This window comes from Lithobates pipiens, unplaced genomic scaffold (assembly GCF_037356315.1).
Source record: "Lithobates pipiens isolate NorthernLeopardFrog02 unplaced genomic scaffold, aLitPip1_a1.2 Scaffold_16, whole genome shotgun sequence".
Taxonomy (NCBI): Eukaryota; Metazoa; Chordata; class Amphibia; order Anura; family Ranidae; genus Lithobates; species Lithobates pipiens.
The window spans coordinates 45287803-45309106 of record NW_027507748.1 but is presented as its reverse complement, the minus strand read 5'-3'; the positions used below and the strand labels follow the sequence as shown (position 1 = coordinate 45309106).

At 47.1% G+C, this 21304-nt stretch overlaps 1 long non-coding RNA gene across 1 annotated transcript in view; it reads right to left on the bottom strand.

Moving 5' to 3' along the window:
* The window catches only part of LOC143981756 (uncharacterized), a 59588-nt gene extending 39754 nt beyond the window's left edge, over window positions 1-19834 (bottom strand). The window contains exon 1 of the long non-coding RNA XR_013274356.1: window positions 19738-19834. This is a non-coding gene — a long non-coding RNA (uncharacterized LOC143981756). The remainder of the gene's footprint in view (window positions 1-19737) is intronic.
* Between the last annotated feature and the right edge of the window lie 1470 nt (window positions 19835-21304).

Genomic DNA, 21304 nt, shown 5'->3' with positions numbered 1-21304 from the left:
TTATATGGCAGTAGTTGGCGGGCTATGAGTTCTGACAAGCCAGCCGCCAACCGTTGGGCAAGAGGGTTATCCGGCATCATCATTTTTTTACGCTCAAACATTAGGCCCACGGAAGCCTGCCTTTTTGCAGAAAAATGTGAGCTTGGCGTGATGGAAGGTGGAGTGGAGGACAATTGTGAGGAGAGAGGAGAAGGAGAAGTAGAAGACGAGGCTGGACGGTGAGAGCCTGCAGTGTGGCTTTGTGTGTTCCGTTGCTCCCACTGGGCTCGGTGATGGCTGCTCATGTGCCTTCTTAAGGCGGTCGTCCCTAGGTGAGTATTGGGCTTACCGCGACTAACGCGTTGACTGCAAAGATTGCAGATGGCAACGCTATTGTCAGCAGCGGACACGTTAAAAAAAGCCCACACTGCGGAGCCATGTGCCGGTGTCCTGGGAGCGCCAGATGTGACCGTACATGGTCGATGACTCGCTCCTGATACATTTGCAGTCTGCTTTGTCCCTGCTGTGCAATGTAAGTCATTGCTGCTTCTCCTCCCTATCTGCTGGTCCATATCTCCCTCTGAACTCCCCTCCTCTTCCTCTCTTGTGGGCACCCACGTGACATCACTAGACACGTCATCATCAATGTCACCTTCCCCACCGCTATAAGTAGAGATCTCGGAGTAGGCAGCAACACCGGGGACCAACCTCCTCCTTGGGCTGATCTGGGTACTGGCGTCAGACTGCTGAGTAGCGCTTGTTGCTACCTCCTCTTCCTGATCCAATACCAAGAGTGGCTGCGCATCAGAAATGTCCTCTTGATATGGATCGGAAAATAATTCCAGTGACTCAAGCGGAAGGTATGTGGTGGTGGTGGTGGTGGTCGTGTTGTTGGTGGTAGTGTCTTTGGGGGTGCACATAGCAGAGAGTGAAGAAGAGGGTGCAGATCGAGAGGATGAGGAGGGTGCAGAAGAGTAAGGCTGAGCGAGCCACTCAACCAAGTCTGGTGCATCCTTTAAAGTAATTGAACGCACCTTCTGCAACTTCCCACTTTGGCTCAAGCCTGTTGCTCCTGCCCTACCCCTACCACCCCTGCGGAAGGGCCTGCCTCTTCCTCTGCATGTCATTTTTTAAATGACCCTGTGACAAAACTCTTAGTCCCTATACCGCTGAAGGACTGCTGCAGTATAGGTGAGCGGTCAGCAGTGGTGCACGTCAACCCTATCTATTGTGGACCTATAGCGGTCCTTACAGAACAGCAGACTGTACCGCACTCAAGCCTATGTACCGTAGCACCCTATACCAAGTTACCAGTCCTTATAAGAACTTTTGTGGACCAAGCAGGTTGTGTATTAGTGTTTAGCAGACTGTACGTCAGTCCCTATACCGCTGAAGGACTGCTGCAGTATAGGGCAGCGGTCAGCAGTGGTGCACGTCAACCCTATCTATTGTGGACCGATAGCGGTCCTTACAGAACAGCAGACTGTACCGCACTCAAGCCTATGTACCGTAGCACCCTATACCAAGTTACCAGTCCTTATAAGAACTTTTGTGGACCAAGCAGGTTGTGTATTAGTGTTTAGCAGACTGTACCTCAGTCCCTATACCGCTGAAGGACTGCTGCAGTATAGGGCAGCGGTCAGCAGTGGTGCACGTCAACCCTATCTATTGTGGACCGATAGCGGTCCTTACAGAACAGCAGACTGTACCGCACTCAAGCCTATGTACCGTAGCACCCTATACCAAGTTACCAGTCCTTATAAGAACTTTTGTGGACCAAGCAGGTTGTGTATTAGTGTTTAGCAGACTGTACCTCAGTCCCTATACCGCTGAAGGACTGCTGCAGTATAGGGCAGCGGTCAGCAGTGGTGCACGTCAACCCTATCTATTGTGGACCGATAGCGGTCCTTACAGAACAGCAGACTGTACCGCACTCAAGCCTATGTACCGTAGCACCCTATACCAAGTTACCAGTCCTTATAAGAACTTTTGTGGACCAAGCAGGTTGTGTATTAGTGTTTAGCAGACTGTACGTCAGTCCCTATACCGCTGAAGGACTGCTGCAGTATAGGGCAGCGGTCAGCAGTGGTGCACGTCAACCCTATCTATTGTGGACCGATAGCGGTCCTTACAGAACAGCAGACTGTACCGCACTCAAGCCTATGTACCGTAGCACCCTATACCAAGTTACCAGTCCTTATAAGAACTTTTGTGGACCAAGCAGGTTGTGTATTAGTGTTTAGCAGACTGTACCTCAGTCCCTATACCGCTGAAGGACTGCTGCAGTATAGGGCAGCGGTCAGCAGTGGTGCACGTCAACCCTATCTATTGTGGACCGATAGCGGTCCTTACAGAACAGCAGACTGTACCGCACTCAAGCCTATGTACCGTAGCACCCTATACCAAGTTACCAGTCCTTATAAGAACTTTTGTGGACCAAGCAGGTTGTGTATTAGTGTTTAGCAGACTGTACGTCAGTCCCTATACCGCTGAAGGACTGCTGCAGTATAGGGCAGCGGTCAGCAGTGGTGCACGTCAACCCTATCTATTGTGGACCGATAGCGGTCCTTACAGAACAGCAGACTGTACCGCACTCAAGCCTATGTACCGTAGCACCCTATACCAAGTTACCAGTCCTTATAAGAACTTTTGTGGACCAAGCAGGTTGTGTATTAGTGTTTAGCAGACTGTACCTCAGTCCCTATACCGCTGAAGGACTGCTGCAGTATAGGGCAGCGGTCAGCAGTGGTGCACGTCAACCCTATCTATTGTGGACCGATAGCGGTCCTTACAGAACAGCAGACTGTACCGCACTCAAGCCTATGTACCGTAGCACCCTATACCAAGTTACCAGTCCTTATAAGAACTTTTGTGGAACAAGCAGGTTGTGTGTTAGTGATTAGCAGACTGTACGTCAGTCCCTATACCGCTGAAGGACTGCTGCAGTATAGGGCAGCGGTCAGCAGTGGTGCACGTCAACCCTATCTATTGTGGACCGATAGCGGTCCTTACAGAACAGCAGACTGTACCGCACTCAAGCCTATGTACCGTAGCACCCTATACCAAGTTACCAGTCCTTATAAGAACTTTTGTGGAACAAGTGAGTTGTGAATGTTTAGCAGACTGCAGCAGAAGGGCAGCAGTCAAGTATAATATCCTTTCTATATTTGGAAGAAAGAATATTATACATGTACAAGCCTATTACTGTACCACTGATACCAGTCCTGAAAAGAACCTTTGTGGAACTAATAATAACAGCAAGTCTTTAAAATTACCCTCACTGCCTGACAACACTGCTTCCTTCCTGTCCCTATACAAATTGGCAAAAAAAGAGAACGATTAGTGGTTACTGGAACAGCTCTTTTGTGGACCTTGATAGTAACAGCTAATGATGATGATGATGATGATGATGATGAAAGACTAATCTGGCTGTCCCTGTAGCATACACCGTCCTTTCCCTTTCTCTAAACTAACAAAAGACACTCAGGCTGCTGCAAGAATCAGCAGCACAGCAAACCTATCAACACCTAACACCTATACCAGTCCTGAAAAGAACTTTTGTGTACCAAATAGCTAGTGGTTTATCTCTCCCTACTCCACACAGGAACCTGTCCCTATCGTAACAGAAGAAAGAATGTAAAATGGCCACCGGATCGGGTGTATTTATAGGTTAGGGGGAATGTACAAGTGTCCATGTGCTGTCATGTCTCAATTGGCTGTCCTGTATCACATGATAAACGTGTCACCAAAGGTTAAAGTTCTTGTATACATTAAACACGTAAGTCCGCCGCGGCGAACGACGGAAAAAGGCGTTCGAACGTGCGGACCGCGAATGTCGGAAATTCGCCGCGAAACGACCGCCGGGCGAACCGTTCGGCCATCACTACACAGCAGTATTCACCCTCCATCAGATGATCAAGGAACGCAAGATGTACACTGAGTCTTATCTCCACACCTACCGGGCATTGTACCTACTCATTTAATGTGGTTTGGGGGCCCTGGGGGCCGCAAAACATATATAATATTCAAATTACCAGGAGGGCCACATTAAACTGAAACGCAGTCGTAATTGGCCTGCAGGCTGGACTTTCGACATGCCTGCCCTAAATAATCACTTTTAGAACCCCCCTCCCTCAAATTTCTCCTCCTAGAAAAAAACTTACCCCCTGCCACTAGGGTGCCCATGTGTCCTGGATTTCCCAGGACATTCCTGCAATTAGCAGGTCTGTCCCACGTCCTGGGCACCTTCATTCCAGGACAATACAGTGTTTTGGAATGAAATTGACAGAGCGAGCAAAACCCCGCTATAGCGCTGGCGCTTGCTCTGCCTCCAGCTCCATCTGCCTCCAGTGGAGGGGAGCTGAGACCGCCCCTCTGCCGAACCACAGCCGAGCCCACCCGAGCCGAGGGGAGCTGAGACCGCCCCCCTGTCTGAGAGTAAGGGGGTCTGTACTGAAGGGGGGGTCTGTACTGAAGAGGGGGTCTGTACTGAGGGAGGGTCTGTACTGAGGGGCGTCTGTACTTAGCAGGAGGTCTGGACTTAGTGGTGGGTCTGTACTGAGGGGGGTCTGTACTTATCGGGGGGGTCTGTACTGAGGGGGTCTATTCTTAGTGGGGGTCTGTATTGGGGGTCTGTACTTAGTGGGGGGGTCTGTACTTAGCGAGGGGGTCTGTACTTAGCGGGGGGTTTGTACTGGGCGGTCTGTACTTAGCAGGGGGTCTGTACTGAGGAGGTTCTGTACTTAGCGGGGAGGTCTGTACTGAGGGGGGTCTATACATAATTTAGGGAGTCTGAACTGAGGGAGTGGGATCTATAGTGAGGGAGGGGGTCTGTACTTAGTGGAGGGGCCTACTTATTGGGGAGGGGGGTCTGTACTGAGGGAGGGGGATCTATACTGAGGGAGGGGGGTCTGTACTGAGGGAGGGGGATCTATACTGACGGATGGGGGTCTGTACTGAGGGAGGGGGTCTGTACCGAGGGAGGGGGGTCTGTACTGAGGGAGGGGGATCTATACTGAGGGAGGGGATCTGTACTGAGGAAGAGAGGTCTGTACGGAGGAAGGGGGATCTATACTGAGGGAGGGGGGTCTGTACTGAGTTAGAGGGATCTATACTGAGGGAGGGGGGTCTATACTGAGGGAGGGGGTCTGTACTGAGGGAGAGGGTCTGTATTGAGGGAGGGGGATCTATACTGAGGGAGGGGGTTTGTACTGAGGGAGGGGGATCTATACTGAGGGAGGGGGTCTACACTGAGGGAGGGGGGTCTGTACTGAGGGGGGACTTTACTTGGTAGGAAGTGACACCATGTTTTACCGGTGGGGTGACACCAACCCTAGCAAAGCCACTGCTACCCACCTCCTCTATCTTCTCTGGGCCCACTCCAGCATGCTCTAAAACAGGTCCCCGGGCCGCACTGCCATGGTGGCAAGTAACAGGCTGCATCTAGTGGCAGGTGACAGTGGCAAGTGACACACTGCATTTGGTAGCAGGTGACGGTGGCATGCTGCATCTGGTGGCAAGTGACAAGCTCAGGGTTTCCACTGATTCTGCATTATGATGAGTTGAACTATTTCATTATATATATAGATATGTATTAATAGAAATAATATGATTTGATCATCCTGACACCATATCAAGCATGGTGTTGGGATGATACAAGTGCTAAAACCAGCCATTCACCTTACAAATCAACCGCCCCTGAAATCACCGTAAACTCAGCGACTACATTCAACAACCCCCCCGGTCCTTGGCAAATTTGTCCCTGAATGGCAGTTTGGAAATGTGGTCACCCTACCTGCCACCCCAAAATTCCCCCTTTCAACACAAACCCCCCCCCCCCCCCCCCCCATCTCCTTGTGGTGCCTCCCCTCCCCCCCACCTCACAGTGCCCAGGGCAGCCAGCCCTCCTGTCCACCCCTTGTCCCAGCCCTGGTTGCAGTTAGAGAAAGAAAGGTAAGACTATGCTGCTGTGATTTATCTTTGGAAAACCTGCTCTGCAAATCTGATTTCATGAGTGCACCAAATTCTTTATTTAAATGATAACAAAAGTCTTAAAATAACTTCAAACTATGTTAGTCTTCTTTTAAATAATTACTTCTAGCAATGCATTTTCTTTTTACTGTTGTAATGTATTGTACATACTTCGGTGCCTCAAGATATTTCTTCATATATTCTTATAATAAACTCCTTAATAATTAAAACTGAGCTGTCCTTTGTTTAGTTTTCTTTGACATTTCTGCTGCACAAAACCTAAGTGCTCTTGAACTTCCCACAGGCTAAATACACGTAGAAGAATATTTTTCTCGGAACTCACATAAGAAACAACAGTTCTAATATATAACCCAAGCATATCTGAAATTCTGTGCATTGTTGAAAACAGAAAATTTGAATACTTACCTTTCCGTAATTTTCCTTTCCTGGTGCCTACCCACAGCAGCATACCAATGGTTAATTGCTCCGCCCGACCAATCCACAGGACCACTTTAACTCTATAAATAAAAGAGTTGTTCCTCCATGCCGGTATTCTTGTAACTAGACCTCAGAACATTAAGGATTATTGAAGGGAGGGTATATGCTGCCATGGGTATATATATACCTGGAAAGGAAAATTACGGAAAGGTAAATATTAAATTTTCAGTTTTCCTGGTGCCTCCATGGCAGCATACCAATGGTAAATAACTCGCTTACAGGGAGGGTACTGCAATAAGAAATTTAAGGAAAACTTCAGCACAGATAACTGCAAGGTTTTCTCCCCAAATTCTTGGGAAGTAAGAACCACTGGGCCTACACTATAGTGCGACGTGAAAGTGTTGAAGGACGACCAACTAGCTGCTTGGCAAATTGTCTCAGGGTAGACCCACGCTAAGGCTGCCCAAGAGGAGGCCATTTCCCATGTTGAATGCGCATTGACCGCATCTGGAACTGGAAGACCTCTAGCCCAATATGCTCCTTGAATTAACCTCACAATCCAGCTTGCCAAGGTCATCTTGGATGCTGCCATTCCCTTTTTGGCGCCTTTTGGGTTGATAAACAGTCTTTGATCCTTACGGAAATGTTGCGTTAAAGTTAAATAGTACCTCAGGGACCTAGCTATATCTAATTTGTGTAGACTTGAGGAGGCTAGGTCCTCCCCGAATGCTGGAAGAACCCATTCCTGGTTGAGATGATAGACTGAAAGCACTTTAGGAACAAATTGATGAATGGGCTACAAAAAGACCCTGGGGAAAAGATGATGTAAGGCTCCTGTGATCCTAGAGCTGGGATTTCGGATACTCTGTGACCCGAGGTGATGGCGATCAGGAATACCGTCTTCAAGGAGATATCATCCAAGGGGCACTCTTCTGTGGGAGCAAAAGGAGGATTTGATAGGACATTAAGCACAATAGTCAAGTCCCATTTGGGGTACAACATTTTCCTGAAAGGTCGCAATCTTAGGACTACCTTCAAAAAGCGTTAGAAAAGAGGGTTTAATGCCCATTGTGTATCCATTAGAGCTGAAAGGGCGGAGACCTGGACCTTAAGTGTGTTTAAGCCCAAACCTAAGTCCAAACCATCCTGTAAGAAGAGAAGTATATTCTGGACTCCAGGTTCCAGGGGATTAAAATGGTTAACTTCTGCCAGCTCTCTGAGTTCTAGTTACAAGAATACCATCAGGGAGGAACTCTTTATATTTATAGAGTTAAAGTGGTCCTGTGGGTTGGTCGGGGGCAGAGCAACCAACCATTGGTATGCTGCCATGGAGGCACCAGATGAGAGGCCAGTGAGACAGATGGGGGAGAGTGTGATAGGTGGGGGCCAGTGTGACAGGTGGGGGGGGGCTGTGTGACAAGTGAAGGGCCAGTTGAAAAGTTGGGGGGCAGTGTGACAGGTGGGCAGTGTTATAGATGGGGAGCAGTGTGGCAGGTGGGAGGCCAGCGTGATCGGTGGGAGGCCAGTGTGATAGGTGGGGGCAGTGTGACAGGTGGGGGCAGTGTGACAGGTGGGGGACCCATGTGATAGGTGGGGGGCAGTGTGACAGGTGGGGAGCCAGTGTGACAGGTGAGAGGCCAGTGTGATAGGTGGGGGGGCAGTGTGATAGGTGGGGGCAGTGTGACAGGTGGGGGGCAGTGTGACAGTTGGGGAGCAGTGTGACAGGTGGGGGGCCAGTGTGACAGGTGGGCGGGCAGTGTGATAGCTGGGGGGCAGTGTGACAGGTGGGGGCAGTGTGACAGGTGGGGGACCCATGTGATAGGTGGGGGGCAGTGTGACAGGTGGGGAGCCAGTGTGACAGGTGAGAGGCCAGTGTGATAGGTGGGGGGGCAGTGTGATAGGTGGGGGCAGTGTGACAGGTGGGGGGGCAGTGTGACAGTTGGGGGGCAGTGTGACAGGTGGGGGGCCAGTGTGACAGGTGGGCGGGCAGTGTGATAGCTGGGGGGCAGTGTGACAGGTGCCAGAACTTCACTCACTGTGTTGGCCATTAGTGCCAGCTTCTCACTGCTGCCCTTAAAAAATAAGAAGCAGAGAGCTGAGGCAGGCGCATTTGCATGGAATCCTATGTCAGCAATAAGCAGGCATAGGATTGTGTGCTTGTTGCCCAGCGGCCAATCGATAGCAGGAGTCGGTGTTCCATGTGGTGATGGACAGGGCCAATAGCTGCCTGTGTGTTGTGATGTCCCAGGGCTCAAATGAGCCCCGAATAGAGGCAGGAGGACGAAGTACGTGTGTATAAGCAATGTGGTCACCTGTCAAGTGTTACCCGCCCCAGGGCAGGATGCCCCCCCGTTATTAGGAAGAGATTCCTACACTTCCCTCGTTCCTCCCTTTCAGTAAACTGTGACAAACGGCCCGGGAGGTGAAAGCACATTGGGGTGGAGCGGAGCGCCCACAAAAACGCTGCTCTATTTGTGTGTGTGAGTGGAGCTGAAGGGGCCAGCAGTGGTAATGTGCTGTCACTGTGTGCGCACTTCGCATTCTGGACTACAGAGAACTAGGCACTGACAAGCGGAGAGTAGGGAAACCAGCGGTCAAGGCTGCGTCCTAGGTGGCAGTGTGCCCTAGTTCATCTAGTGGTAGCATCGGCCCTGGCCACCTAGACTGACTCTTTGCCTGTTTCCTGAACATGTTTCTGCCTGCTGTCTGGACTGAACCTTTGTCTGTGTACTGACCATGTTTCTGTCTGCCACCTGGACCATGAGAAAGGCATCATGGGAGGTGATATCAAGTAGGTAAAAGTGCAATCTAATGGAAACCTGCACACGGCCCATGCAGGAAAATCAGGTTTTAATGCTTCCCCCTGCAGTAACACTCTCACACTACTGGTAAAATGACCAATGGGGCAAGCGTGGCTGAAAATTATCCAGTTGGAAACAGTCATGGAGCAGTACATATGCAGGTGTGTTACAATAGGGTGTATAATCTGCTCCCTTGTAAATGAGGATTTGGGGACAGTCAGCATATATATTCTCATCCAAGATATATTCTTATATCAGAGGGCTGATATAAACACAAACACTGGGGAAATGTTTGTGTGGACCTCAAAGAATATGGCTCACCAATCACTCAGGAGCTGTCTCTGTCCAAATATGCGGCAAGATGGAATCACCAATGAAGCTGTCGATGTGGCAGGTGGCACTATGTGACAAGGCACCAGAATCCGATCTCTTTGTAGACCCGCTTAGTGTTGTGCAGTTGCCCACCTCATTCGTTGAGCTGAGTACACAAGAGTCGCGGTGTGCATGCATGCATCAGCCACGGCTTTCATTCGTTATGATGTCATGCACATAAAGATGTCATGCCGCCGCGTTTTGTCCTCCAATGGCATCGGGCTTCCTCAAACCCTGAGGAAGCCCGATGCCTTTGACCGGCGAAATGTGTTTTCCTGCATAGGACATTAAAACAAGGCTATAAGCACACACAGTTCACACATGCCTAAAACTTTTGCACAGTACTGTGTACCCTCCAAATGTTCTTCAGATGGCTTGCAACTCTTGAAAAATTATGGGAAATTCTCTCCTCAAAATCAGAACGGTATTTCTTCTATCTTTTATTTTTGGTCTTACCTGCCAAAATCATGTAATCATGACCATCAAGTGTTGAGCTTTACACAACTCTGGCACAAAGTACAACCTTCTCTGGCAGGGCAGGACCCCTGATTTTTCTCTATCCCAGCCTGTGATTGGACAGTGAAAGAGAAACAACATCTTTATAAATGATATTGGGTCTGGGATCAAAAGTAACATTTCTGTCTTTGCAGATGACACCAAGATATGCAGTGGAATAACGTCCTTACAGGATGTCTCCAATTTACAAGCCGACCTCAATACACTGTCTAATTGGGCGACTATGTGGCAGATGAGGTTTAATGTTGATAAATGTAAAGTTATGCACTTGGGGGCTAAGAATATGCATGCATCATACATGCTAGGGGGAGTACAACTGGGGGGATCCATAGTGGAGAAGGATCTGGGGGTTTTGGTAGATCATAAGCTCAATAATAGCATGCAATGCCAAGCTTCTGTTTCCAAAGCGAGCAAAGTCCTTTCTTGTATTAAGAGAGGTATGGACTCCAGAGAGAGAGATATAATTTTGCCCCTGTTCAAATCATTAGTAAGACCTCACCTGGAATATGCAGTTCAGTTTTGGGCACCAGTTCTCAAAAAGGATATGGGGGAACTGGAGAAAGTGCAGAGAAGAGCAACCAAACTGATAAGAGGCATGAAGGAACTCAGCTATGAGGAAAGATTAGAGGAACTGAATTTATTCACTCTTGAGAAGAGGAGAATAAGGTATTTTAAATTAATATGAATTTATGGGAACAGCGGGTATACAGACCCGGGAACTCAGCACAAGGATGGTGGGAACCCCTCATAATGGGCACAGCAGGTGTACAGACAGGGGAACTCAGCACAGGCATGGTGGGAACCCCTCATTATGGGTACAGTGAGTCTGCATATGATGTGCACAGTGAGACTACATTTGATGAAATAGACACTTGGATTTGGCAGCCATACCTATCTCTTAATTTACTCTAAACTAACAGTTAAATTTTTCAGTTTGTTTGCGCTGATCTGTAAGGCCGCGTACACACGGGCGGACTGTTCGCCCAACTTTGTCCGCTGAACAGTGTTTGGGCGGACAGTCCGCTCGTGTGTGGGCTTTCAGCGGACAGTTTCAGCGGACAGTTGGACGGACAAGGTTTTTCGGAATTTCCGAAAAACTGTCCGCTGAAACCTTGTTTCAGCGAACAGCCCGCTCGTGTGTAGGCTTGTTCGTCAAACAAAGTTGCGCGCATGCTCAGAAAGGATTTTCACGCCGAAAGCTATAATGCAGTGTATAGGACGTCGTATTTTTCGTCCCGTCGTACGTGCCGTTCACGTCATCGCGCACGGTTTCAGCAAACTGTTCGTCCGTCGTGTGTGGCCATGTCCGTCCATGCTAAGTTTGAGCGGACTGTTTGCCGAAACTGTTGGACGGACAAAGTTGGGCGAACAGTCCGCGCGTGTGTACGCGGCCTAAGTCTGCACTATATACCATGATTTGTGATGCTGGGGCTGTATACTCTGTCCTGTGATGCTGGGGCTGTATACTCTGTGCTGTGATGCTGAGCTGTATTATTATTATTATATACAATTGTATTATATTCAACTTTTGAATTAATATTAATTTAAAATCTTGATATTAATTCAAAAGTTGAATATAATACAATAGTATATAATAATAATAATACACATTTTTTTAAAAAGCTGTCCTTTTCAGTTTCGTCCAAATGCATCCTGAATCTTTTGGTTTTGGTACCAAAAGTTCCATTCGATGCACCTGGAGCAGGAATGGAGGGTAAATCTTCCAATAGATAACCAGGGATTCCTTCACTTTGGAGAGAATTCCTCTCACTTACTGTTGTGGCTATGGGAGAAGAAGTGAAAGGAACCCCCCTCCCCAATGGGATCTACATTGCAAAAATATAACTGACCCTCCCTTACTCTATCCAAAAAAAAGTGTTTCTCATTTTTTATTATAGAATTCTGTGTATACTCTGTTGAACTTGTCATCTATTGCTGAGATCAAATAAACACTACACCTTTCTGGAAAACAGCCAAAGTTGCCTGGAATTTGCTTTGAGAAAATGGTATTCTACATAAGTGCTTCCTGTTTCCGTGATAATTATTAATTATTTTTTATGTACCAGTGCACAAGACAGTAATGCTGCTGATGTAGTGATTACAGGTACACAAGACAGCCATGCATTAGAGGACTTGAAATCACGAATTTTGCATATTACAAAGCAAACTCTATAAAAATGCATGCTTACATACTGTATATTAGTAATACATCTGTCTTTGGGGTGTTGCAAAGCATTTTTACCTAGTAAACTACACAGAGTTCTCCTTTAAGAGATTAAAACAGACAAATGTGTTTTAGCAGCCCCTTCCTATTCTGCCTGCCTGGCTACATGACAGACCTAAGAACTTAATGGCAATGGAAGTAATTATTAAGATTCATGTCACCAATTCCTCTCACTGTCATACACTACATAATTGTTACAGGCATATCTGTTCCGAGTTAAACTAGTTTCCTCTGCACTTTGTGATTTGAGTAAATATCGATATCAAACATAACCATGCCGGCTGTACTAGAGCTGCATTCAGGACTACATTCGTGATCTGTGATATATCATTAGAAGGGAGTTTTCATGTTAGCAGAAAAAGAAGGTCTAGGGTAAATTCCAAATACAGCTGACTATTTCACATGAAAACTGGAATAGTGTGACTGCCACAAGCGTATCAACCAGAAATATAAATCTGCCACATGACACCGCTATAATTCACAGACCTATGGAGCAATGGAAAGGAAAATACCCTATGTACAATGATGGCAGCAACAACATATAAACTTCTGTATTAAAGGTTACGGACTACTGACATTGAGGTGGTATGTAAACCCTACCCCATGTATTTAGCTCTAACTGCTTTGCTTACCCCGTTTCAGGCGGGACATTCGACAGAGCAGCCGAGTGCCGACATCACTTCCTTTGAGTGATGTCAGAACTAGATGAAAGTGCAAGTCTAGTTGAAAGTAAAAGTGCACCTGCCCGGCCAGTCCATTGCACCGGAAGCTGTGGCGCAATCGACTGCGCCACAGAGTGAGCTTTTTTGCAGCAAATGAAGCGCCTCGTCTGCAATCTTGTGATTGCATAGACATGGTGCATCCCATATTCCCGGTGCCCGGCGCCAGGATGCAGTGAACATAAGGACCTTTTTTTTTCATTTATTTTTTTCTTAAAGGGACATGTTTAACCACTTCCCGACCAGCGCACGACGATGTACGTCGACAGAATGGCACGGGCAGGCATATTGGCGTACATGTACGTCCAATATTCGATACCGCCGTGCCATCGGGAGCGCGCCGCCGGCGGCGCGCTCCCGCGCTGGTCGGGACCCCCGTGAGTCCGGTCGCGGGTCCCGCGGACTCGATCGCCGCGGGCATCCCCGCGATCGTCTCACGGAGCGGCCGAATGGAGGAAATGCTGTGCCTAGCAACTAGTGACGCTGATCTCTGCTCCATGTGATTGGAGCAGAGATCAGTGTACACTAAATGAAAGCCCAACCCCCCCACAGTTAGTAACACACCCCTAGGAACACTTAACCCCTACACTGCCACCCACTGGTTAACCCTTTCACTGCCAGTGTCATTTACACAGGAATCACTGCATTTATATAGCAGTGATTACTGTATAAATGACAATGGTCCCAAAAATGTGTCAAAAATGTCCGATGGGTCCCCCACAATGTCGCAGTCACAATAAAAATCGCAGATCGCCGCCATTACTAGTAAAAAAAAAAAGAATAAAAAATTATTAATAAAAATGCTATAAAACTATCCCTATTTTGTAAACGCTATAACTTTTGCGCAAACCAATCAATAATCGCTTATTGCGATTTTTTTTACCAAAAATATGTAAAAGAATACGTATCGGCCTAAACTGAGGGAAAAAAATGTTTTTTATATATTTTTGGGGGATATTTATTATTACAAAAAGTAAAAAATAATGCGTTTTTTTCAAAATTATCGCTCTATTTTTGTTTATAGCGCAAAAAATAAAAACCGCAGGGGTGATCAAATACCACCAAAAGAAAGCTCTATTTGTGGGAAAAAAAGGACGTCAATTTTGTTTGGGAGCCACGTCACACGACCGCGCAATTGTCAGTTAAAGCGACGCAGTGCCGAATCGCAAAAAGTGGTCTGGTCTTTGACCAGCAAATTGGTCCGGTCTGAAAGTGGTTAAAAAGAATTTTTTTTTTTTTTACTTTTTTTTTCTGACTGCCTGGAAGGGTGGGGGGGGGGGGGGAGGGGGCGGCATGGGTCTGTACTCACAAGGCTCCTGAAGCACACACAGCAACCCTCTTCCGTGTTACTAGGCAGGATACACCGACTTCTCTCGGTCAGCCCTCACAAGAACCATGGGTTGAAGCTTCAATGTTTCAGGCCTCAGGTCAACCACCTGAGGCCGCATGGCAGCCTGCGCCGGGGAGGGGCAGTCGCCCCCTCCCCAACTGGACCTTGCTCCAAAGGATCACTGTCCACACCATGTGCTCTCCAGATATAATACAGGTATTCAGGATGCCTTGGGGTGCACCCCATTCTAATTTGCCAGGGCTGTATAGACATGCATGATCTCTCCTAGGGTTGCCACCTCATCCCTTTAAACCCAAACACATATTAATTGCACAGGTAGTTGGCTAACTTTTACATAAGCTATCCCCCTTTCAGTCCATAATGAATGCTACTGCCAGACTCATCCACCTTACCAATTATTGCTATAGTTGAGATGGCAGAACCTGGGCCTGAATCTGTGACATCTGCTGTGTCTGGTGGTGTTTCTTCCTGCTGAGCTACCTGGACAATTCTTTGAATGATCTTGCCCTGAAACTTGTTTCTCTTAAACCGTCGACCCTTTGCTCCTCCTAGACTTCCTAGTTTAGCCATGCCTTTGCAGTCCCTGTTTGCCAGATTATTGTGCTCTCTCCAGCCAATATCTTGCGCTTGTCACTCTTGCTGCCATCCATATCTCTACTACCACTTGTTACCAACCTTTGTTCCTTAACTACGCTTTTGCTTGATCTCAATCTGCACCACTTATTACTGACCTTTGGCTTGTTTACTGACTATGCTCCTGCTTGATCTCGACCTTCTATATCTGCTACTGGAACCTGGCTTGCTCACCTCCTCCTGTGATTAAGCACAATTGTACTGTGTGAAGCGCATCTACAAGACTTGTGTGTTGGTGTCCCCGATGTCATTTTGGTGATTAATAAACCGCATTTTGGATGTCCATTGATGTGCAGCCATTTCTTCTTTTATTCATATACCCACGGAGGCAGGCTGGGGCTAGTACTCGATTGGATATTTCCATCAGGCACAAACTAATCCGCCTGGAGTGGTGAGTTCTTCATTCCTGCTTGCTCACCCCCTGGTGAAGCAATCCTGTGAACTGAGACCTAGTCCTAAAATGCAGCAAAACCCCTATCCACCATTAGGTTCTTTGGTGAACATCAGTTGGTGCAGTGTTGCCAACCGCCCATAGAATAACACAGTTTGTAAAAAATGGCCACCTTTCTCCTGTCTGGAAAAGTCCATGACAGGAGAACACTGCTGAGCGTTTTGATGGCTTGGAACTTGCATGCGCAATTCCAGAGCCATCTGACTCAGACTGAGTGCTAGTACTGCTGCTACTGGTTGGGCAGTGCCTGCATGTGACATAAGGGGCATTATGGGCCTTATGTCATTAAGGCAGCAGGAGTCAGAACTGGATCTGGGAGTCTTGCGTGTGATCGGGATGACTCAGATAGTCAGGCAATCATCTAATTTTTATGTATGCATGGGCTCTGGAATGGAAAGGGGGATAGTCTCTTTGGTCTGTTTGCTGGGCAGGGGGCAGAGCAGTCCTCTCTCGCTGTTGCTGGGCAATGTGAAGCAGTCTCTCTTTGACTTTGAAATGTGGAGAAGTCTCTCTGAGACTGAGCAAAGTGGAGAAGTATTTTTGTGGTTGGGCAATGTGGAGAAGTCTTTTTGTGGTTGGGCAATGTGGATCAGTCTTTCTATGGTTGGGTAGAGTGGAGAAGTCACTCTGTGACTGGGCAAGGTGGAGAAGTCTTTCTGTGGTTGGGAAAATGGAGCAGTCTCTATGTGGCTAGGCAATGTAGAGCAGTCTCTCTCTGTGGCTGGGCATTGTGGAGCTATCTCTCTGTGGCTGGGCATTGTGGAGCAGTCTCTCTCTCTCTGGCTGGGCATTGTGGAGCAGTCTCTCTATGGCTGGGCAATGTCTTTGTTAGAAAAACTGTTTTATTGCTGTCTGTGCCCCATTCAGGGAGATATATCCTCTATTTCTCCTGTTAACTGACACCAAAAGTAAAAGAGAATCCTGAACAGGAACAGAGGTGAACATTTAGAATTGTGGACATAGATTCTGGTGTTACTGTTGGCTACCAGGGATTTCCCCTCACTTTCTGTGGTGGCTATGGAACAGAAGTTAAGGGGAAATGTCTCCACTTGGACATAGGTGAAAAAAAACTGATGAGTTATAATAACCCTTACTATGTTAAAAAAAAAGAGATATGTTTTTTGCCTTCATATATACTTTAGATCATATTCCTAATTGCATATTGTACTTGTTTACAGCCTAAAGTCTAAAATTTGCACTTAAAACTGTAATTTTGTAAGTTTTTGAAATGTCAGTAAAAACTTGGCTAAGCCAGTAAATGTTGTATGTCGTGGCAGGAACTTTTTGAAATGTCAGTAAAAACTTGGCTGTACCAGTAAATGTTTGCGTATCATATCAGTAAATTTCCCTTTGGTAGGTTGGCAACACTGGGTTCGTGTTTTGACTCCGCACCTTGGGTGAGCCCATGTCATCCGCCATGGTGACCTGCTTCTGCACTTATCCAGCTGGTCAGTGGGAGCCTCTCTACTGCTATAGCTCCTGGTCTCTGAGCCTGACCACTGACCATGACACGAGGTGTGAGGTAACAAGGAAGTGAATTAGTAGCTATGCAGTGTTGTCATCCTTTAGGCTTTTGCCCAGCATTGAATTTGTACTAATTAGTGGGAATGCTTCAGCAGTCCCATTATTGTTATTCGTTTTTATTTCCTGTATCTTTCACCTATTCTTCATAGTATGTTACACAACTGCCATTATTGTACCTTACTGTCATCTCAGTGCCTCAAGACATGCACATGTATTTACGGTCACAGTTATTCTGTATAATTCTATTTATAACTAAATAGTACTTCAATGGGAAAGTCAGATTTATTCATTTGAAACATTTCCTTAAAGGTGTAAAAAAACCTGATTGCATTGGACACCTGGCAGCTGTGTACAAAATGAGTGGCTGGGGGGCAAGGTAGAGGACCGTGAAGAACTCAATCTGTCACGTCTGAATGTAAACTTCTCACGAATCTGGACAAACTGAGTACATACGGTAAAAAAAGTATAAGCAAAGGTTACATTCAGTAAAAACAGAAGATGGCCGGTATTGGTACCCATTGATACCCCCCATATTTCTCTCATGATAGATTTTGTTTCAAGTGCACCTAAGCTTTGGCTATGTAGGACAAAGCAACAGGTTCAACCTAATACCAGCCATAGGAAATTCTTATTTGCACCCTTCTCTTTCCCTTGCACCCAGGGGTGTTACTAGGTGGAAAAAAGACCAGGGGCTCCAGCCCAAAGGTAAATTTGATAACCCCTTCCACATTTTAAAGTAAGTCCAACCCATGCCTGGCATGGGGGGGGGGGGGGTGCTTGGCTGGGCTGTGGCCTGTTCCAGTGCTGTCCAGCAGGCCTCAGTGACAGCACACTGAGTCTGGCCTGAGAGCTCATTTGAGCTGGCTCATCAGTGCCCATTAGTGCAGCCTGATCAGTGCCCATCAATAAAGCCTCACAAGTACCCATTAATGCAGCCTGATCAGTGCCCATCAATGCAGCCTCACCAGTGTCCATCAATGCAGCCTTACCTGTGCCCATCAATGTAGCCTAATCAGTGCATATCAATGCAGCCTAATCAGTGGCCATCAGCTCAGCCTCACCAATGCCCATAAATGCAGCCTCACCATTGCCCATCAACGCAGCTTCATCAGTGCCCATTGATGCAGACTAGCCTGATCAGTGGCCATCAATGAAGCCTCACCTGTGCCTAATAATGCAGCCTGATCACTGCCCCTCAGCTCCGCCTCACCAGTGCCCATCAGCGCAGCCTTGCCAGTGCCCATCAGCGCAGCCTTGCCAGTGCCCATCAGCGCAGCCTTGTTAATGCATGGGGAGAGGAGATCCTCTGGTTTACGCAGAGTGAGGATCTCCCGCTTATTGTCACACTAAATCCTACCTCCAGGACAGGCTCCTATGATGGATGTCACACTTCTTGCATTGGACCGTATTGGACACCGCGGCCGTAAGCAGAAAATCACTGCTCTGTGTAATCCGGTGGCACTCGCCCCCCCCTTCCCTTCAGAGGCAGCCTGTGCACCCACCCGGGATCAGCCCTGCAAAGCGGCCCCAGGGCAGGCAGTCTACTAGGAAATCTCAATGACCAATACAAGTTCCGGAGCTTTTCGGGGGCGTACTCTGGGCTATAGTTCGGGTCAGCCCACCTCCCGATGTCACTGCTGGCACCTCTATATTCCATTGTTATATCCGAGAGAAGCAGCCCCTGGTAAGTTCAAACAGAAAGGGAGAAACACAGCATAAGCTCTCCCTAGTGTAGTAAGTGGTAAAAGTATCTGAATTTATTAATTTCTTAAGGACCGCCTCCTGCACATATACGTCGGCAGAATGGCACGGCCGGGCACAAGCACGTACCGGTACGTTGCTCTTTAAGTGCCCAGCTGTGGGTCGGGAGCGCGCCGCTAGCGGCGCACTCCCGACCCGTTCCTGAGCTTCGTGACCATGGCCTGCGATCGGGTCACAGAGCTGAAGAACGAGGAGAGGTCTGTGTAAACAAACCTCTCCCCGTGCTTCCTACTGGGGCTGTCACCAATCGCCTGTTCCCTGTTATAGGTAAAGACGATCAGTGACGTCACATGCCAGGCCACGCCCCCCTACAATTTAAAAAAAAAACACATAACGTCACACATAACCCCTCCTCACCCCCTAGTGGTTAACTCCTTCACTGCCAGTGTCATTTACACAGGAATCAGTGCATTTATACACAGGAATCAGTACTGTATAAATGACAATGGTCCCAAAAATGTGTCAAAAATGTCCATGTGTCCATCATAATGTAGCAGTCACAATAAAAATTGTTGATCAGAGCCATTACTAGTAAAAAAAAAATATTAATAAAAATGCTATAAAACTATCTCCTATTTTGTAAACGCTATAACTTTTGCTCAAACCAATCAATAATCACTAATTGCGATTTTATTTACCAAAAATATGTAGAAGAATGTGTCGGCCTAAACTGAGGAAAAAAATGTTTTTTTATATATTTTTTGGGGATATTTATTATAGCAAAAAGTAAAAAATATTAAAAAAAAATTCTAAATTGTCGCTCTATTTTTGTTTATAGCTCAAAAAATAAAAACCGCAGAGGTGATCAAATACCACCAAAAGAAAGCTCTATTTGTGGGAAAAAAACAACGCCAATTTTGTTTGGGAGCCACGTCGCACGGCCGCGCAATTGTCAGTTAAACGACGCAGTGCCGAATCGCAAAAAGGGGCCTGGTCCTTTGGCTGCAAATTGGTCTGGGGCTTAAGTGGTTAAACTAATAAAATAAAATTGTACTCACAAAGGTGATTGATAACAGGCGGGTAAATGTGGCTGTAATTGTATCAGGGAGATGACAACATCTGATGGTGAACATCCAGCCTTAGCCACAACCATGGAAAGGAAGAGTGGCCGAGCAAGAATTGCTGTTACTGGTAGAGTTTTAGATAAAAAATATCATTGGTTATTGATTAACTCATGTTGCATGATGGAAAGTTCTCATACAAGCTTATGTAAGCATACAGAGACATACATTGAAACAGATGGCATCCTTGAAAAAAACAAAACATATCCACTCCAGGATTTAAAGTATAACTAAAGGAAACAGTTTTTCTTTAGTTTTGGATAGAGTAGAGATGTATTGACTCTGTCCCCAACCCCCAAGCACCTTGTCCCGCTGTTGATGGGGACAAGCAGAGCCGTCTTTAATATTGATTGGGCCCTGGGCAAACGTTTTTTTTGGGACCCCCCAAAATACAATTTTTCTCTCCATCTGCTTTAACACAATAAATAGCAGCTAGACTTAGAAATAGGTTTCCTGTATCAGATCAGGCAGCAGTTGTGATTGGTTGCCAGAAGTTACAGTGTATCATTACCGCTTAGTGACTGGTTCCTAAAGGTTACAGCACACATTACAGCTCACTGATTAGTTGCTAGAGGTTACAGCACAATTTCTGCTTGTTGATTGGTTGCTAGAGGTTACTGTACATATAATACTGCTCACTGATTGGTTGCTAGAGATTATACCAAATCATCTCCTCACTGTAGGGGGCATGATATACATATGAATGCCGCCTTTATTTTCATATCTATGCCGCCTGATGCAGCTATTTACATATGAAAGCCGCTATTTACATATGAATGCTGGTTATTTACATGTAAACACAGGGTCTGCAGGTGAGTCATTTGTACAAAACAATAGGGCAGAGCTGGGCAGCATTAGTAGCAGCACTTCACACTGAGATATCAGTACACAGCACGGGGCTAAAATGTCAAGGGGCAAGTGAATTTAAACTGGGATAGTTGGCAAGTGTGAGGCAGCTGCTTTGGGCCCCACAACAATGACAGGGCCCAGGGCAGCTGCCCCTTTTGCCCTGCCTTAAAAACGGCCCTGGGGACAAGGGCCTCTTCCCCACAACCCTGGCTGTTGGTTGTGGGGGTTTGTGGGCTGGGAGCTTATCAGAATCCAGAAGCCCTCAGCATGCCCCAGTTGATGAAGTCACATGGGGGGTGGTGCCACCAGGTTATGTCATTGGGTGGCACTGCCCCTTAGTTATTTAAGAACTGTCAAACGTCGAAGGGAGATGGCAGGAGCCTTCCGCATGAGCGGAGATTTTTTTGGGGGGTCAGCGGTGCGGCGGGTGTCGTGATTGATGATGGATCTACACTGGGAGACATTGTTTTTTTAATAAAGGAATTGTCAAAAACTGTCTCTGTGTTATTATTTCTGTTTTACACTTTTACATTGGGGGGGGGGGGGGGGGAGCCAGGATCTGGACATGTCATCTGGGCATGTTGTCTGGAATGGTTCAGGAGGGGAGTCGCTCCGTTATTAAGGACACAGCGGTCAGCTTAATGGTCCACTCCTT